We start from the raw sequence: 8,893 nt of genomic DNA, 5'->3' as shown, positions 1-8,893 counted from the left end.
TTCCTGCTGCGGACCTGGGCTAGGACTGGGTCTGGGCTAGGACTGGTTCTGGGGTCTCCCGGAACTCGGCAGAAAATCCTACTCGGCCGGCCGGGTGGGGGAGGCACTGAGGAGTCCATAATCTTGATCAGAAATCTTGGGACACCACTTAGTGATAGGATGTCACAGCAGAGATTCTCTTATGTCCTGAGTCCTCAATGATCTTGAAGGTCTAGAGCCAAATTATTGGCTATCTTTTTAGCATGTCTATCTCTCTAATTTTTGGCCTTCAAACTTTAGTTGTTAAATGTCCAGAAGAGAAGATTAATGATGTTATTATCCTGTAACAGATGTAATTAAGCTTAACAGCACTGTCTGCATACCAAATACCTTACACATAAAATGGAGCCTCATTTTCCAGCAGCCATGGATATTCTAAAATTTAAATCTCTACAGAATGTTAAAATCAATTACATATTTTTTACACAGAAATTTAGAAATCAAACCATATACAACATTGTAGCAGGACAATCCTATGACATTTTGTTTTTCAAGGTGGTGTACATGGTTCCAGGGTAGATCCTGAAGGGATTTGCCTGATCTTGTCAGATAGCAAGAGTTAAATTTTTAGTTATGTAGGTCTTGTTTTAACTTGGTCTTAACCATCCAGCAGAAAAGTGTAACCATGAGGTATAAAAGTAAAGCTATGTTAATTTTCTAGCTGTAAAAGGCTCACTTCAACAACTTCTGACAATTACTAGTTGTGCTGATCACTCATTACTATTATGGACTACTGGACTATGTTGGGTTATTTTGCTGAACTTAAGTACCTACAATCTTTGGACTGGAATCAAGTATGAAAAGGTCCTTTAAAGACTGCTCTAACTGCAGCAGCTTCTTGACATTTTATAACTAAGTGGTGTCCCAAGTTTTCTGATCACTTTAGACAGCTTCTCTAACTGCAGTGGAACACCCATCTCTGACAAAACAAAACAAAAAGGTGGGAATATAAATAAAGGACAATTTTGTTGTGAAAAATATGTATATACAAGATGGATATACACCTACTTTCTCTTAGTTCATTGAGAAGAAAGGTTTGTACTAATATTTTTAGACAAGATATCGCTTCAGCATCTTGTCCTCTGAATAACTACTATAAAGATAACAATATGAAATGTGTTAGTTAGTATAACTGTCCTACTGATCTGTTTTGAAACTATTTCATTGCTATATTATCTTTTTTCTCATTAAAATGAATCTTTAAAGTTTGCCACTTTTGGGTCAGGGAGATGGCTCAGTGGAATAAGTGCTTCCCTGACAAGCACAAGAGCCTGAGTTTAATCCCCAGTTCTGTCAAAAAATAAAAAATGAAAAATAAAAAAATAAAAGTTTGCCATTTCTAAAAGCAATACTCAATATCCTATTTCATAACTGTTTTCATGAGACTTATCAAGAGTTCAATGACTATGTTTTCTCAGTGAAATCCAATGAAAAAGTACACTCACAGAACCAAGGATGTTACGTTCCTATTATTTTTTCACATTGTGTTCACATCCACTTTCTTCCCTTGACCCAGAACCATGCCATTCTCATTCTTCCCCACAGTCCAAGTGAACACAAAGTTGAACATTTTGAGTTGATTCAGTGCATTTAGGCAAACATAATATTGCATATCAAGGTTCACACAAGGGAGGGATTCCAGAAATGACAAGAGAGGGATTCCAGAAGTGCTTCAGAAAGTGTCAAATCTACTTCATAATTGTCTTCATGAAGATAATACTTTCAATGGATTAATAGGAATATGTCTTTTACTGTAACAAAAATTTAAGTTTAAATGTTCAATGTAGTTTCTTTCCAATCATGACTCATAACTTCTGTGGTTCAGTACTTATTTAATCACAAGTCTACAGCCAGATGTCGTGGTGCATGCCTGTATAGTCTCACTACTGGGGAGGCTGTCATAAGAGGATTACAATGAGTCTGAACCAGTCTGGGCTACTTGGAGAGTTCGAGGTACATTTGGACTACATAGTAAGACCTTAACTCAAAAAAATATGGTATGTTTATTCAATTTACAGTGAAATACAATTATTGCACTGTACAATACAGTACAATACAATACAATTTATTTATTTTCTAGATATATTGTTATTTGCATTTTCATGCTGACACGAGGGCTTCACCAACTGGCAAGATTGTGTGTCACAAATGGTAGCAAAATCTTCTTTGAGTTCTTCGGACAGAGTTTAACTATGCAGTTCAGTTGGTCTTGAACTCTTGACCTTGCTATGTAGCTCAGGCTGGCCTTGAACTTATACCTATATTCCTACCTCAGCCACCTGAGTGTTGATATTACAGGTATTCTTCAAGAAAATTCTTAAAATAAGAAATTAGTTTATTCTACATTTCTAGAATATGATCTTCACGTAAATATGTCCCTATACAGAGTATAGTTAAAATGTTCCAATATAGCAAATATATATGACAGATAATTTAGACAATGTAGTGTAAAAGAGGAAGAATATAAATAATAGGAACGTAACATCCTTAGGATTTTTTGCTGTTTGAGGAGATTGTAATTCTTACCACAGGAAAAACATGGATAACTATGTTAGATGATAATTATATTAATGTGCTCAATTCTGGTAAATATTCACTATATGTAAGTGTATATTTTAATATCACGTTGTGTATTTTGGAAGGTAGTGCTAAATTTTATTTTTTCAAAATTGAGCAAATACTTTAATAAATATCTTTTCAGAGATATGAAATTGAACAACAATTTGATTACAAGTTGTTTACAATCACTAATAATCTGAGATCCTTCCTAAACTATAAAGACTTTCATTTATATAATCGTTAGGATAGCTAACATCAGTATGAGAAGAGATAAATGCATTGGAAGAAAGTGGTAAAATGAGAATTCTTGTGCAATATTGGTGATTATACAAATAGGGACAAACAGCATGAATAAGAATATGAGAAGTCCTAACAAAATTAAAAATCAAGTGTGATGCAGAATCTCACTTCTGCCTTTATACGCTGTGGAAATGCCATCAGCCTCTGAAAGAGATATCTGGATTTCCTGGATCACTGCAGCACTACTTGCAGTAGCCAAGAAATAAAGACAAGCAAATCTCTTTTAATGAGTGAATGGATATAAATAGTGTTTTGTGTTTATTTATATACAATAGGACATCATTCAGTCTTCTAAATATGAAAACGCTCCCTTCCTGATGACAGAAGTGAAACCAGAAGAGAATGTGGACAATCACATAAGGTAGACCTTGGAAGACAAAGGGCTGTAGATCTCTCTTAAATGTAGAGCATGAACAAGAAATCAACTTTATAGAAAAAAAGAGTAGAATAGTGGCTGTTAATAGCCAGGAAAGTGACAAATGGGACAAGTTGGTCAACCTTATTTATAAGATTTAGAAAGTGCACATCTTGGAGACTGCAGTTAATACCACGGTCCTGTATTCATAGAATTTTACAAGAGACCTTAATGTTGGCATCTTTCTTACTTATTTTTCTCTTGTTGCTGGGACCAAACACTCAACTCCCAGATTGAAAGGAGGAAAGATTTACTTAGCTCACAGTTTGTACAATTTTCAGTCTATGAGCCCTTGACTACAAGGCAGTCTGTGTGGCATGCTGCAATGCTTCTTGGAGAAAGGAGACAAGAACAATGAGAGCAAAAGTGTATGAGCAAGCCTCTTTTTCCTCCTCTATACTATATGCAGATTAACTGCCACAGGGCAAGTACAGCACTCCCACCCATTATCCAGCACTAGATAATGAACCAATCATAAACTCTAGATTCAGCTGCTTCCGAAAAGCCTGTCCCAGGATGACATGAGGCTTTTCAGGGACATTTGGACATAAACTGTAAAAGAATCACCAGCAAAGATATTATTAAATAATGGGAAGTTATTATTATATTTGTGATAATCTTTCCACCACCATCATACTGTACACATTAAATGTGGACAAATTTATTTGTCAGGTAAAGCTTAGGAAAGATTGTATGTTTTCCCTGCTCTCCTATATGTAGGCTCAGTGTTTCAAATGAGGAAGCAGAAATGTCCCTGTTTAAAGATGATGTTATCTCACTCACTGTTCATTTGAGAGATGCAAATTCAAACAGCACTAATATTTCAGCTCACTCCTGAAAGACTTGCTGTTATCAATAAATCAACCAATAACAGATTCTGGAGGAGGCAGTTGGGAGAAAGTAACCATTCTCTACTTTTGGTGGGAGTGTGCATTGTTGCAACCACAGTGGAAACCACTGTGGAGATTCCTCAATAAACAATCATTGGAGTTCTCATCATATCCAGCTATCCCATGCTGAATATCTTCCCAGAATAGTAGAAATAAATCATACCATGGTGATATATATATATATATATATATATTTATGACAAAACAATTTTTAATAGGTACATATTGGAAGCAAACCAAATGCTCATTAACTAATGAATGCATAGTAAAAATTTGTTCTTTTTATACAATCCCATAAAGAAGGATAAACTGGATACTTACAGATAAATGGATGCGGCTCAAGATGTATTCCTAAGTGAAATAAAACAGACTCACACATACAAACACCATATTGTCTCCCTAGCGTGATACACTGAAGAGTAGATAAGATCCAAAATGTATAGTATGTATTGTAAAATGGAAAGAAACTGGTCAAGAGGAAAGAGAAACTGGGATGGGTTAAAAGAGAAAAGAAGAAAGGGAAAGCGAAGAGGTGAAGCTGTATGTAGTGCTGCAATTTAGATAGAGAGATAGATCTAATTTCACTTAGTTCATTACAATAAGATTTGTGATAATATTGTGTGGACAATCAAATGCTGATATTTGTTTATCAAATTTTATTATTATATTATTACTAAATATTAACCGCTATTGCTCTTCCATTAACTTGTTTTAAATTTTTGTTTTATATTTTCTCTTTAAAATAAAATGGAAAGATGATGTCTTAATATATAAAGAGAACCCAACACACCCCAACAGGAAGCTCTTAAAGCTCATAAGCTAATTTACAATAATTATACTATATATATTAATATACATAAGTCAGTAACATGGTTCTGTACCAGCAATGGTGAAGCTTTCAGAGATGCAATGTCCAAATTATAACCCCAAGCCCACACTTTATCAGAAAGTGTTAAGACCACAATTAAATCTGAATATCCAATGGTTCACTTGTGGTCCAATGTTGGGTAGACTTGGTTTATATGCCCTCAGAAAAGACTCTGAGTGTTCATTGTGAGAGATTGCAGAAAGCTGGCCTCAGCAGTTCTTTACTAATTATCCATTAATGAAGGTTCTCCTGATTCTAGTGTTTCCATAGTTATGAAGGAATAAAGTTAGCCATGATGCTTAAATTTCTCTGCAGTGATGCGATAAACATGGATTACAGCAATAGACTAGGACACAAAGCAAGGAAAGATATTCAATGTTCACTGAATGAAAGAATGAACAATCCAAGCAAACAATGATCAAAGTAAATAGACAACCAACAGAATGGGAGAAAGTGTTTTTATTCTTTAATTTCATATAGTATATATAAATTTAAAACTAGAAAAGGCACTCTTAGGGTTAGCCAGATAGCTCAGTGAATGAAATGGCCTGCTTAGGCAGAGCTCAGCTGTTGGTATTCAATCTCCGACATGCAGTGCCAGCCCCATCCCTGAGGCTTTGTGAGATGTCAATTGAGACTGGGCATCGTGGCAGCCCTGTAATCACAGCGCTTGGTAGGCTGAAAACAGGAGAATCACTACAAGTCCGATCTGTGTAGTGAGACCCTGTAGACCCCGTACCAAAAAAAAAATAAATAAAAATAAAAGAAAAATCACTCTTCTTTCATCTACGAAAAAATAAAACAGAATTTTATGACAAAGCAATTAGAAAGTTGCAATAGTTAATACCCTTGTAACATATGCTTAAGAGAATGGCTGACATGTTACAGGGAGTTTGACTCTTAAAAAAAGACCTTCTTTTGCAAAGAATAAACAAATAAAAGGACATAGCTCTCTGTTCCATGAAAAAAGACAAGCTAGTAGTACCACTGGAACAAATTAGCACATATGTTAAATTATTAATTATAAAGTGTACAGATAACTTGGGAAATTATTCCACCTTTTTCTATTTATCTTATATTTTGCTTTCTCTTTGTTTTTCTGCATATATATGTAGGCACCATGAGTTTGTTATAAAACAATCTACGCAAAATTTAAGTTTCCATGCATGACTTATTTCACTAAATAGTATGTTCTAAAGTTGCACCGATTTGCTTATCAATCCCTCAATATATCTTTCTTTCTGGCAGAGTAGTACTTTCTTATGTATATATACATTTTCTTTATGCATCCATTTATTGGCAGACATATAGTCTGTTTCCAAGACCTAGCTGATATACATTGTGCTGCCTTAAATATTTGAATATGTATACTCCTGTAATACCCTGAACTTAACATGTTTGGGAAGATTTATAAAAGGGAGATAGCTATGTCAAACAGAATTTTTACTTTTAGATTTGTGAGGAATTTCCATATGATTTAAATAGTGGCTCCACTACTATACATTCTCATCAACGAAATAAAAAAAATGTTTTCCAACCCATTCTCATCAGCCTTCTTCTTCATTTTTTTTTGTTGGAACTGGGGATTGATCTCAGGCCCTTGTGCTTGCCAGGGAAGTGCTTATTCTGCTAAGCCATCTCTCTGGTCCCTCTTATTTTTTTAGGGATAATCAATCTTTCTGGAAAAATATGTTATCTCAATAGTTTTAATTTATATTTTTCTAATGAACTGAGACGCTGGATGTATTTTCATACATTTATTGATCACTTGTACTTATTCTGAGAAGTGTTTATTCACTTTGGTTGCCCAGTATTGATTGAGGATTTTATTTTGGGATGTTCCATATTTTTAGTTCTTTGCATATTCTGCATGATTGTCATCTATTCAGGGAATAAGTGAAAAAAGTTTGCCCCAATATGTAGTGGTCTCTTCACTTGCTTATTGTGTTTTGCTGTGAAGAAGGTTTTTAAATTTGCAACAATTCCATTTGCTTCTACTTGGATCATTTCTTCTGCTATTAGTGTTTTGTTCAGAAGGTATTTGTTTACACCTATGTCTTCTATTGTTTTACATATTTGATTTACTAGCACGTTAAATGTTTCTGTTTTGACATTTAGGTCTCTGATCTATTTTTCTTTTAATCTATTGCATGGTGAGTTATGGAGTTGAGAATCTCCTGAATATAGATATGCAGTTTTTATAGCATCATTTCTTAGAAGATATCCTTCCTCCAGGGTGGGTTTTGTCCCTTGGTCAGAGTTCAAATAGCTGAATGTGGCTGACACCATTTCTGCTTCCTCTATTCTGTTCCATTGCCCCACATGCCTGTTTTCGTGCCAGTACAATGATGCTTTAATTATATTGGCTTTACAGAATAAATTCAAATTTAAGATTCTGATACCTCCTTCTTTCCTTTTGTTATACATGAACGGATCTTCTGTGCCTGTTCTCTTCTCTTTCCATATGAATTGTTGGACTATGTTCTCTAGAACTAAGAAATACTGTTAGTATTCTGATTGAGACTGTGTTACATCAGCAAATCAGTTTTGAAAGGATACAGCTACTTTGATCATATTGGTTCTGATTGTCCTATAACAGTGGTTATCATTCCAAATGTTTTAAAGTTTAATTTAATTTATTTTGAAGATTAAATACAAAATCAAGAGCAAAAATCAGAAACAAAGACATAAACAGGGCAATATGCACCGATACATATGTTACAGATTTTCAAAACAAGAGTAGCTGGTCAACAAAGTTAATACATTACCAATTTTTATTGACAAATATGTTGCTCAGTTTAACAAATATAGTTATGTATGATTGGAATATTACTGCTTGCTTTGAAGAAATCTTAAATTTTTGTTCTTGTCTGTCTTTTGAGAGATAATATGACCAAGATGGCTGTATCCTTTTTAAAAATTTATTTTATTTTTTATTATAATTTTCCTTTAGTTTGAAGAGTAAAAACAAGTGCAATATAAACAAAAGCAAAGACAGGAACAGGGTGACATAACAATACACACACTGCAGTTCTCAATACAAGAACATCTATATGAACAATGTTCAATATATTATCTATTTTTTATCATCAAGTCTGTTGCTCATTCTAACAGATATAGTTAGGCAAGATGGGTCATATGATTAAATGTTGCCACATGCTTTCGAAAAGGCTTAAATTTTTGTCCTTGTGTCTCATTTTCTTTGATTACTGTTTCCTTTAAAAAATACTTTAAACAAAGTACAACAGTAATTGATATGATGTTAGAAACAGTACACATTTAGAAGACCAAAATGACAGGTATGTTAAGCATGGTTTTGGTATTACACATTGCTGTCCTCAATGCAGTTGTTTAGTTCACAGATATCAGCATATAGAGTTAGTCAGGGTGAGAATTCTACCCATTAACTGCTATTATAAAAAAGCTGATGGAAATTTTTATGACTATTGCCTTATCTATCTTGTATGTATAAATGTATGCTTTCTTCCCCATCTTATTTTCCAACTTTTCTCCTTTCTCTCTTTTTGTTGTTTAATCCTTAATTTCTCTTTCTTTCTATTTAACTGTTATAACTTTCAGTTTTATTTTTTCTTTTGAGTTCTTACACGAGGGAGACAATATCACATTTACACATGTGGGTCCTGTTTATTTCACTTAGGAGTATAGTCGCTAATTGCATCCACTTACATATGAAGGCTTCAAGTTCGTCTTTCTTTATAGCTGAGTAGTACTCCATTGTATGAAAATAACACATCTTTTTCATCCATTCCTCAGGTGATGGGCATTTTGGCTGTTTCCAAGATTTTTCTATGACAAATTGTG

The sequence above is a fragment of the Octodon degus genome, unplaced genomic scaffold, assembly GCF_000260255.1.
Source record: "Octodon degus isolate 3935 unplaced genomic scaffold, OctDeg1.0 scaffold00206, whole genome shotgun sequence".
NCBI classification, from domain to species: Eukaryota; Metazoa; Chordata; class Mammalia; order Rodentia; family Octodontidae; genus Octodon; species Octodon degus.
Note: the sequence above shows the minus strand (reverse complement) of the source record.